The 12,189-nt window shown below is 38.9% G+C and overlaps 1 long non-coding RNA gene across 1 annotated transcript; it reads right to left on the reverse strand.

Moving 5' to 3' along the window:
• Nucleotides 1-7: 7 nt before the first annotated feature.
• LOC128776972 (uncharacterized) lies at nt 8-10,432 on the reverse strand. The gene is made up of 2 exons (XR_008422084.1): nt 10,250-10,432; nt 8-250 (listed from the first exon to the last, which is right to left on the reverse strand). It is a non-coding gene; the product is annotated as an uncharacterized LOC128776972 (long non-coding RNA).
• Between the last annotated feature and the right edge of the window lie 1,757 nt (nt 10,433-12,189).

Below are 12,189 nucleotides of genomic sequence, written 5' to 3' on the forward strand. Positions count from 1 at the left end.
TATAAGCCACGTTCCAGGGTCCTTATTTTTTGGTGTCATATGCTTCTCAGCACTGTTTCTTCCATCTCGGAAAGTCAAAGATAAATGAAAACACTCACCATTTTCTGCATTTATGCATGATGGTGTTCCATCTTAGTGAATTTTATCCATTACGTTGTGCATTTGTCAATAGTCCCCAAGGCAGTGCGGTCCCATGGTAGATCTTGGTGACCGATCATTTGTCCTGTTTTTGTTTTTTGTTTTCTTTTATCTATAGCCAAATAGATATTCTTACCATTATGGAAATTTGGAAAATGATTCATGTCAGTCTAGTACTTTTCAATGTTGATTTACCAGTGCATTTAATCAGGTCTCATTATGCTATAAAGCATCTGCAGTAAGGAGTTGCCTTTAAATATTCAAAATATTTCATTGCAAGTTATGGGAAGCATTTGTATTATAATACTCAACTACAATGCCCCAGGGATATCTGGGCAGTCACTAATGAGCTAAACTATCTTTATAGCAATTCTCGAGAGAAATGAACTTCTGATATATGACTGTAAATATCCCTTACATATGCTCTTATGATCTATAGCTTTAAATAATAAAATGTAGAAGTGTTTTCTAAAGTAAGTTTTCAGGGAAAAAACACCAAATAGGCTGTCATCAAACTACACAGGAGAGCATTGGTCCTCAAATATCTCCTAACCAAAATTCTAAAAGTGTTGGAATATATACCTTTTGAAATGAACTAAATGGTGATTATAAAGGCTACAAGGGAGTTTTCTTCTGGTGTGGATTATTATCTCAAATTAGCCACATTTTCATGAGCCAGGCTCTTTTCCTTTAATTATTGGCATATTGGAGATAGAATCATGCTTCAGCATATCAGGAATAGTACTAACAGCCAGTACTGGTCCTTGGTTATGGAAAATTAAGTTATCACTAGAAAGTATTTACTTTTTTCACCCAACCTGTATGGGAGGTCTGTACTGAACCCATTGATGTTGGGTTTGACTATGTGGCTTGATTTGGCCAACAGAATATAGGCAACATTGAGAGTTTTGAGCCAAAGTTTTAAGAAACTTTACATGTTTCTGCTCAACCTTCTGGGGGCTTTTGACGTCATCCATGGGAAAGACATTCATCAGCCTCTCCAACCCAAATCTATGGCTGAGACCTGCGAAGCAAACTCAAGATGAAACAGCCATTGTGGTCAATCTGCAGACCCGTTAGTATAAAAATAAATGCTTGTTGTCTTAAGACACTGAGTTTTGGGGCTTGTTAGGCAGCCTTAATGTGGCAATAGGTGATTAATACGTGTCTTGGCTTTAAAGTTTCCTGGTTAGAGGTGATTTCCTCAAAAGGATTAGTTGTCTGATCTTCGTATCTTAGTAAGAGATTGGGGTATATAAGGCATGGGGGGAGGTTGGGTAGGACATCTTAACTTTCATCCTACTACTTCTGATCAAATCTCCCATTGCCCTGTTCATTCTCAGATCAAGCTGTGATTTAGTTGTGACTGAGTGCTACCCAATTTGAACTTTTGACACTAAAAAATCGCTCACAGTTTTAAGCTTGCTGTGCCTTTTGGAGACTTACATATTAGATGGCCTAGTTGGCCCATTTATTGGTGACAGATGATGTACTAAGAAATGCATAGGAATAAGAAAAATCGGGGTTCAATTCCCTATTAAGTCACCTGCCACCTATGTGAGGCAGCAAGTTACTTCCCTCACTGAGGTTCAGTTTTCTCATAAGGTGGCAGTAACACATCTCTGAGCGTGTGTGTGTGTATTTTAAAGAAGACTGTAAATTAAGTAAAATGTTTAGTATTATTCCTGATATACTCTTTAATGATTACTTGCCACACCAAATACTTTCACATGTACTTTTTCTTGTCATTTTCATTTAAAAAATGAAACAGCACCTGGGTGGTTCACTTGGTTAAATGTCTGACTCTTGATAGCGGCTCAGGTTGTGATCTTGTGGTCTTGAGATCTAACCCTGCATCGGACTCCATGCTGAGTGTGGAGCCTGCTTGGGATTCTCTCTCTGCCCCTCTCCCCTGCTTGCAGGCCTGTGATCTCTCTTTCTGTCCCTCTCTGTCGAATATTTAAAAATATTAAAAATGACCTACTATTATCGTCCCCATTTTATGGAGGGGAAAACTGAAGTATTTGAGTTTATGTAATTTGAAGAAAGCTAGTACAATGAAGCAATGGTGGGGCAGAATTTTAACCGAGGTTAAAATAAGGAAAATTTGGAGGAGAAAAGGACCATCACTTTTGTCTCAACAAGAGCAAACTGGATAAGTTTTAAAAAGTAACTTAGAACAAGTAAAATACAAATCACCTAAGTTTCAGAAAGGAAAAGGCTGTTTCTAGGAATGAAGAGTGTCATGGCTGTTGTCATCCCTAGGGACATGATGTAAAGGATTAAGCCCCCTCTGATGTGGCTAAGGAGTAATCAGCCTGATTTCTATTTTTAACACTCAAATGTATACAGACATGATGAATGGAAATCTCAGGGATCCATGGTTGTAAAGCAGATACACATCCAATCTCTGCATATTTCCCATGGTGCACAGGGATAGAATACCAAAGGTTAGGGGCAGAGAAAAGGACATCCCTGAAGGAAAGAAGAGGCGTAGTTGAGAGAGCACTTTCTTCAGGCAAAATGCTACTTCCCTGAATGTAAGTCAGCAGTTAGACAAAACAGGGCAGAAGAACAGAGCAAGATCCCCACCTCCATCCTGAAGTGCATGGGGTTTTTATGACGATAAGAACCTCAAAGGATGAGGACAAGGCAGAGAGCTAGGTTAGATCTCAGCCCTTCCCCCAGGATGCACGGGGCCATACCAAAGGAATAGTAATCACCTAATTAGGATTGTGATATGGCAGAAGTATTGAGAGAGAATGTCCTGAGATATGCCAGGTTTTCACCGAAAAGGGTGAGAACAAGGTGTAGAAATTCCATGAAGCCTAGAAAACCAGGTGCAGGGATAGAAAGTGAGACTTTCAAGTGACACCTAAAAGGTGGTTATTACTATTTTTTAATGTTTATTTTTGAGAGAGAGCATGCAAGCAGGGAAAGGCCAGAGAAAGAGGGGAATAGAGAATCCAAAGTGGGCTCTGTGCTGACAGCAGAGAGCCTGATGTGGGGCTTGAACTCCTGAACCATGAGATCATGACCTGAGCCCCAAAAGGTGATTATTCAGTCATATAGCTGAGGGTTCACAACTACAGCTGCTATATCTCAGAGGGCTAGTGACCGACTGTAAAACATAAGACAATTTCTGGAGTCTTGGTGGTGTTCAGATCTGAAGCTCTACTCTGTATTCCCACCATAAAAACATTTGAAGACCACGGTAGACTGAATTTTTCTAAAGCTACAACAGAGCCCAAACACAGCTCAATAATGGATTAGAGTCAGCCTCACCAAGATAATTGAGAAAGGAAGTTGTGTGACCTTCTCTGGGAATAAACATTATTTATTCAGTCTCTGATACTAGTTTTTTTACACCCAGTGTTTGGTGTCAAAAAATAACCATGAAGCAAGCAGGAAAATGTCTATAATCTAGAAGCAGAACCACATAAGTATAAATTATTTACTATCTGGCCATTTTCAGTAAAAGGCGGCCAACTCCTAATCTAGGGAAAGAATAAATGATATATTTAGGGGAACAACATTAAGAATGTCAGCAGACTTGTAAAAAAAAAAAAATGGAGAACAGAAGTCAATGATGCAACATACTTAAAATGCTGGAAAAAAAAAAAAAACCATTAACCCTAGCTCTGAGACTTTTAATTCTGCTTTCGCATTTGCTGCCATTTATCGGATGTTTTGTTACGGAGCACATAGAAGCCAACTTCTCAGATCTTGATAATTGTACCTAAAAAGGTGAAGTTACACAGTATGAAGCATAGGGATGTATAGTGAACTTTTAAAAACAATTGCTTACAGAGAAGAAGAAGTTACAATAATATATATAAAATTAGGGCTTGAAAGGGTAGGGCACTCAGTTTTGATTCTCAGTGTTGTGTGGTGAATAGAACATGAGATTGGGGTGACGAGATCAGCATAGAGTCAGGTCACACTTCTACCTCTGCAGTGTTTTTAGGATTGTCTCTCTCAACTTTTTCTAGAGTTCATAACTGCCCCCACCTGCCTAACATGGCTGATTTGCAAATCAAGGGAATGGAAATAGGGGTCTGTGAATGGCTCAGTTGGTTAAGCATTGGACTTCGGCTCAGGTCATGATCTCCACAGTTTGAGTTCAAGCCCCAGATCTGGATCTCTGGTGTAAGTGTGGAGCCTGCTTTAGATCCTCTGATTCCCTCTCAGCCCCTCCCCAGCTTATGCTCACTGTCTCAAAAATAAACATTAAAAAAAAGGGAATGGAAGTGAATGTTGTGAGCTTTTGAAAGACACTCTGAATGCTCCCGAAATATCTGTTGAAATATTACTGGTAAAATAACAAAACCACCCAAACTCCTACCATTGATTAAAAATCAGTAAGTGCAGATGATGTTCCATGGATATAATTGTGGAGAGAGGTGTGATGCTTTTGTTCTACTTTGTCCTGATAAGATCACTCTAGAAGTGTTGAATTCCGAATGTCACACATTAACAGTACCATACGAGGGTACATTGAGTAGAGTTTTAAAAATCTTGGGTGCAGAATGTTTGAAAGAATGGGGAATTATTCCTGAATGAGTAGAAGCCTTTGAAGTAAAGAGAATTGGAGGTCCTTTGGCTCCCCCACCCCCTTGCAGCATGAGCCTGGAAAAAGTAAGCTACTCGAGTCTCACTTTGAGTAGGTATTAAATGGAGATAATGTTATTGAATTTATTATACTTTTGTGGGGAGTCAATGAAATATTAAGATAATATATAGGCTGCTTTTATGTAGGCTCTAAGATAAGAGATCTAGAATAATTTTAATTATAAAGCACTTTAAGTCAGTGGGAGCTTTATAGAAATAGGATTGACTGCTTGTGTTTGAGGAGTTGGACTGGAAGTTTGGTGGAAGGTATTCAAGTGTCATCAGTGTATGGTTGGACTGTATGATGTTTCAGATCCTTTCTAACCTTCAGGTAATATTTAATATCAGTAAATAGCAAAATGTGTCAATTTGCCAACTTTATTCCCATTATCATATAGAATTTGCATATACCTATACATGAGACCAGGTAGGTTTTAAGGAGTCAGGGCAGTTTATGTACTAGCCTGATTAGAAGAGCAGAGCAAAATGAGAATAGGAGAGATCTAAACAGTCTCTCCTACTGGACATCAATCTGTATTATCATCCTTTGTCCCTAAGTTTCATAGTTTTTCATAGTAAGAACACAGAATTTTTATTATAAAAGCAGAGAAGCTCCATAAATCTCTACTGAAAGTTTTTAAAATTTTTACTAAATATTAGATGAACTTTTGGAGTTGTCTAGAAAATGCTAGGAGTTTTATATTCTTCAAGCTAAGAGACAGGAAATGTTATGCTTTGTTGTAACTCTGCAGACATCTTATTTGTGAAAGAAAGAAAACTAACAATGGCAGACACGTCTGGAAAAAAAATGACTAGAAATTGTCAGACTTCTGGACATGTTCTTTGTCTCACGGCTTTAATAAGTGGAAGTCTGACTTAAAGAAAAGGTCTGTTAGTATTGTATCAGCAACAATGACTGAACTACAAAGGAATGCATAAAGGGAAATGCTCTTAATGGAATATTTGGGGGTTATTTGAGAGACCTGCCTGGAGAAAGAAAATACATTCTGGCAAAGAGATGATGTGATTGCCATGGACCCAGCCAGGACATGGTTTTTCCTGAAAAGTTTATCTGACTTACAGGTCCTGGTTTTTCATGATTAAATTAGAATCTGTACTAAACGGGTTTATCATAATTTGCTTTTGCATGTCCTGATTTATTCATATTTTCTTCTGCATTTACAGTTGCATATGTGCAGGAAAAATAAGCCCCCCAATTTTAGGAGGAATTAGTTTTACCCTGGAGTCAAGGATTAATTTGAGATCCCCTATAGGCAAAATAGATAATTACATACATGAAGTTTCTTCGTTGATTTTTTTTTTTTAACTACCCTTTCTCTATTACTATTGCCGTTCTCAGGAGTGCCTAGTCTCCTATCTCAATGATCACACTTTTATTTCGAACAGCTTTATTGAGAAATAATTCCCAAACCATGAAACTGGCTCATTTAAAGTGTACAGTTCAGTGACTTTTACTATATTCATAGAATTATTCATTTGTCACCACAGTTTAGAACATTCCATCACCCCCCAAAGTAAGTCTATATCCCTTAGCTCTTACCAACTTGCAGTAGCCTCCTACTACTAGGAAATCACTGATCTTTCTTTTTTATCCTATTCTGGATATTTCATATAAATGGAATCATACAATAGAAGGTCCTTTGGGTCTCTTTGTTTTTATTTAGCATGATGTTTTCAAGGTTAATCCATAGTGTAGTATGAATCATACTTCCTTTTTAAAATTGCCAAATGTGGGGTGCCTGGGTGGCTCAGTCATGTCAGCCATTTTGGCTCAGGTCTCTTCATTTTGGCTCTTCATTTTGGCTCAGGTCATGGGATCAATCCCTATGTTGGGCTCTGTGCTCAGTATAGAGCTTGCTTAAGATTCTCTCTTTATCTTCCTCTACCCCTCTCCCCTGCTTGTGTGCCCCCTCGCTCTCAAAATTGCCAAATGTATTCCATCATATGGATATACCACATTTTATTCATTCCTTCATTGATAGACACTTGGAGTTTTTCCTACTTTTTGGCTATTACAAATCTGCTATAAACATTTCTGCTCAAGTTTTTGTGAGGACCTATGTTCTCATTTCTCTTGGGTATATATGTAGGAGTTGAATTACTAGGTCATATGGTGAGTCTCTTGAACTGTTTAATGAAATGCCAGACTGTTTTCCAAAGCAGCTACATTTTACTTCCTCCCAGAAATGTATGAGGGTTTCAATTTCTTCACATCCTCACCAACACTTGTAATTATCTGTCTCTTGGACTCTAACCTTCCTAATGAATACAAAGTGGATCTCATTGTGGTTTTGATTTGCATTTCTCTGATGGCTAATGATATTGAGTGTCTTTACACATTAGTCATTTGTGTATCTTTTTTGGAGAAATATCTATGCAAATCTCTTCATTTAAAAATTAGATGAATTGTCTTTTTGTAAATGAGTTGTAATCATTCTTTAGATTTTCTAGATACAAATCCCTTATCAGATAGATGATATTCAAATTTCCCCATTCTATATGTTTTAAATCTTCACATTTTATTGGGCTTCCTCCCCATTCCCCTTCCTACTTACTGATATTTGCCTCTATGTTTGGCCTAACTAGTTGTCCTCAGGATAGTTTTAACCAAATAAATGTCCACGTTTCCATCAGCTATCATTCACTCATTTGAGAACCTGTTAGGTACTGGGCTTAATCACCAGGAAGTCAATGATCCATATGCAGTCTTGTTCCTGCTTTCTTGGCACTTAGAATGTATGGTGGGAGAAAAAGATCTTAAACCATTAAGATATTATCTTTCTGCTAAAAATTACCATCTAAATCATCTACTTTTGCATCCCATTAGCTCATCTTCTAATCCATCCCAAGTGCCCCTTGCTGTTTATAGCTTTGATCTAACACATTTTTCCCTTCTTTTAAAGGGCTTGGGTTTCTGTCTGCAGAATGAACCATTTTAAGGACAGTTACATGGATCATAAAAGTTAGGCGTCCAAGGTAGACTGCACAAAGGATCAGAGGTTTTGTCAAGATTGGCTTGAACCCTATGAGTTGTCCAAATAGCCTCAATATTGTAAACCAGAGAGGGAGAATGGAGAGGATATGGAGAAAAAATACTCTCTGGAACAAGTGACAATAATAAGCCACGTGTGTACAACTCTACCAACAGAGTAGAGAAGGGCTATATTTCTTATCCAGTGAGGCCTTGTCTAATGAGGAAACTGATGCTTGGTAATTCTGATGGTCATTTTTTACACTGGCTTTAGATTAGCCTTCAGTTCCATAAAATGTCGCAGTAAAAAGAAAATCCAGGAATCTGAGTAGTGAGAAAGTTCAAATTGAGATCAGATTTCTCATTTATTCTAAGATAAATTTACATAGGCTAGAATTGTCTCTGATTTAGAAAGGTGCAAGTACTTGGGGTTATACTGCATGTAAATAGTATGGGATAGATGGCGGCAGTGGTGAGGATGATTGTAATAATAATTCAGTGCATCACTATCACATTGGGATTTTTCAAAGCATTTTCACATACATTGCTCTAGAACCTAACATGAACCAAACAAGATTGCTAGACTTCATTATCTATGATTCTATAAACTTTGTAGTGAAATATAATACACATGTAAGAAATGCACAGATCATAAGTCTATAGCTTGTTAGATCTTCACATATTGAATACTCCATGTAAACAGCTCAAGGAATAGGTCATTGCCAGCATCATGTGTCCCTTTGTGCTCATTAAATAACTGATACCCTTAACAGGAAATCACATTCCTGATCTCTAATACCATAGCATACTTTTTTGCCTGCTCTTAAACTACAGCTAAATGCAGTTATATACTATGTACTGTTTTTTGTTTGGCTTCTTTCAGTGTTTGTGAGATTTTTCCTTAATTCTCATTGCTGTATAATATTCCAATATTTATCCTACAATTCATTTATCCATTCTAGTGACATTTGCCTTGTTCCTAGTTCATGGCTATAACAAATACTGTTACTAGGAACATATTTTACCCCTTTTTCCTGTTATATACCTACAACTAAAATCACTGGATAGTGATAGGGTCTATGCATGTATTCAGATTTAGAATAAACCACCTAACAGTTTATCACAAGTGGCAAATCCGATTTAACCTCCCACCAGCAATAGGTGATGAAACTTTGGACTAACCAAAGTGGCCAAACACTTCTGATATTTTCTGTATTGTAAAGCTATTTTCATGTGTGATGATCCGCATTTTGAAAATGGAGACTTAGGGCCACCTGTGTGGCTCAGCCAGTTGGGTGTCTGACTTCAGCTTAGGTCATGATCTCACAGTTTGTGAATTCGAGCCCTGTGTTGGGCTGTGTGCTGACAGCCTGGAACCTGCTTCAGATTATGTGTCTCCCTCTCTCTCTGCCTCTCCCCAACTTGTGCTCTGTTTTTCTCTCTCTCAAAAGTGAATAAACATTAAAAAAATTAAAAAAAATGGAGACCTAGATGTACTGTCACAGGAAAGGTCTAGAGCATAAGTCTAGTGGCACAGTATTAGCAGTGTTATTTACATTAAGCCAAATACCATGACATTTGTTTCACTTGGAAAACAAGGCTAAGATATTAACATAGAAGATGACCAAAAAATATCGAAATGTATATAAAGACTTCTGTTTTCAGTGGCGACACGCTAAGAGCTTGGAACTTGTCATTCCCATTCCTGCAAGAAAAAACCTGAACGTTCTGAAAATTCAGTGACTTTTCTTGAACTCATTAGAGAAAGAGCTGAGATCTCAGGGCACAGTGTCATCCTGAAATCTAGTGAAACAGTGTCATCCTGAATCTAGAGAATCAAGGTGTTGAGATCCATTTACCTGCAGCCAAGGCCCTAGAGCCACTACTGGCAGGTACACTTAAATAGCAGTTTTGTTGAATAGCTGGAGGCTGAGTGTAGAGTAGCATGGGTGAGACACTCCTGCCAACACCCCCCCCCCCCCACCCACACACACGCACACACTGTCGTCCTCCTGTCCACAGGAAAGGACTTTGAGTCAAATTCTCTCTTCACTTTCAACCCTGGGTCTTAGGAATGGAAGTTGGAGCCTCCTGCTATAATTAGCTCCTCTCAATTTGTCTCTGCTCTGCATCTGCTTGCTTACAACTGAGAAGACAGACATTTGGCTAGAGAGAGTTTAAACTTAAGACTCAGGACCATTAACCTCTGAGCATCCAGAGAAGAGGCTGTCCAAAGGACAAGGTTGCAATACTAGAAGTGCGTCACAGCATCTCCTCACTCAGAGCACAGGTCTCTAATAAGCTTAGCCATGGAAAAAAGCAATTACAGGCATTGCTCCTACAACTTCTAATGCAAATTGGATGGAACACAATAGATTAATTAGAGAACATGGTTTGAATTTACATTCTGCAGACAGCAATTGGTTATAATGTGATCGAGTTCAGGAACTAGCACCTTGGGAGCAGGCAAAAAAAGACTCATTGGCAAGATGCATAATAAACACATACCTTCACAGTGTCTGAGTGGCTGGCTGCTGAGTTGGCCTCCAGTTCTCTTTTCCTCTGAGCATAGATCCTGAGGGGCTGGGGGTATGCCGACATAAAAGAGAACATAGTTGGTGAGTAGAGTTCTATATTTATAGATCACAGAAGAGAACGAAGTTGTGAGCTCAGTTAAGCTCTCTTAGTCACTTGTAATTCTAGGTGTTCCGAGTCTCAGACTTAAAACCTATTATGATGCATAGAATTTACAGGAATTCCAGAGTTTCAGTGTCCAGGGGCTTTGCAGATAAATCAATAACCAAAAGCTATACCTGTCCCTGTGACTCAGGGAGTCAGCAGGGGTTAGTGGAAGTGACTAGGGCCAAGAGGTTCAGAGGTACAAATTCAACACCTGTTCTCTCCCTTCCCCAACCTCCCAATTTCCCTCATCAAGGAAATATGCACAACACTAACAATGATTAAATAAAGTTGCCTTTTTACAGTTCCTAAGGGGCAGTATAAAATTTAATTCCCAGCTTTCCAGAAATTATTTAAAATTCTGTTTATAGACAAGAAGAAAATGGACTCTAACATATTTTGGGAAATGTGTGCAGTTATGAAGTATGAGGTCCCTTAAGGTATATGGGTCAAGCAAACAAGGAGTGAAAGGCACTCATCTAATTGGCCATCATTTTGCTATTTCTAGATCAGTGCTAGGCATCAAATTGGCACAAAAATCAAAACAGAACACAAATGGCATGGACTGATCTTTTTGCTCTGAGAATTTGCTTATGTGGGTCTGGGTTTGAGATTAGAGAGTGGCTGTAAGTATTTGGTGAAGCTATTGGTGTGGGAGAGCTCAGGACTGCAGAGAGATGATTGAGCACAGCATCTTGGGCAGCACTGTCATTTAATGGGAAAATGGAGGAAGAGAAGCTCGTATGGGACATACTAATGGAGGAGTTAGAAGAGAAAAAAACAAAACCAGAAAAAATACAGTATCTCAGAAGTAAAGGGAGGCAAGAGTTCCAAAAAAGGAATAATGGGATCTATTAGATGCCACCAAGAAGTTGTATTGGCCTGGGCTTCTTTTACAAAGAAAATTCCAAAAGCTAAACTAGCCAGTCATGTAGTTGACTTTGGGACTGCCAAGGAAGGAGGGAAGCCAGTATCAGGTGAACTATCTAGCTCACCCCCACTGGACAAATGAGGCTGGACCTTAGGGGTTGTGAAGAATATACCTCTGAATGGACTGCCTGAGGGATAAAAAGGGGAAGTGACAACCCTCCAGCTCTAGCCCTCCAATACTCAGGGTTTGCCCCCAAAGGATGGGAAATCCTTTGTATTTTCAAGTTTGCACATAGTGGTTCCCAGCAGCTCCCCATCAGAGAATGAGAGGAACCTGGAGCAGAAAGTGAGAGATTCATAATGTAGGGGAGGTGGTGCTTTCCAGATGCTTTGAATTTTTACTTGCGTGGACCTGAGGGCCACAGAAACATGGATGATGTGAGGTGGAACATAAGAGGTATCCAAGGCAGAGGAGAAGTAAAAATCACAGCTTGGTAGAAAATGGAAAATACAGGAACACTTTTAGCTTTAATAATACAACAGTTTAGGACTTAAGTTCAGGTGTAGGTGGATCCAGAGGCCCTTTTGATATCAGCTTCTTGAATCTTTTCTGTTTTGCTTCTCTTTGTATTGGCTTCATTCTCAGCAAGATCTCTCTAGAGTAGAAAAATGGCATCTAGAAGATTCAGGTGATGTGGAAATTACAGGTCCTACTCTGAAGAAAAGGTACCTTTCTCTCTTCCATCATTAATATCGGTTCCTTAAAAATAACTGATCGGAATCATATGCTTATTTGAGGTACAGTTGCTATGTCCAAGGTGGTGGGTGTGCCTGGGCCATGAACCTCAGCCAGGGCCTTTCAAACAAGACTACTTAACTGATAGACCCAACAGTATGAT

The sequence above is a fragment of the Panthera pardus genome, unplaced genomic scaffold, assembly GCF_024362965.1.
Source record: "Panthera pardus isolate Hobbes unplaced genomic scaffold, ASM2436296v1 HiC_scaffold_15, whole genome shotgun sequence".
In the NCBI taxonomy this organism is placed as follows: domain Eukaryota; kingdom Metazoa; phylum Chordata; class Mammalia; order Carnivora; family Felidae; genus Panthera; species Panthera pardus.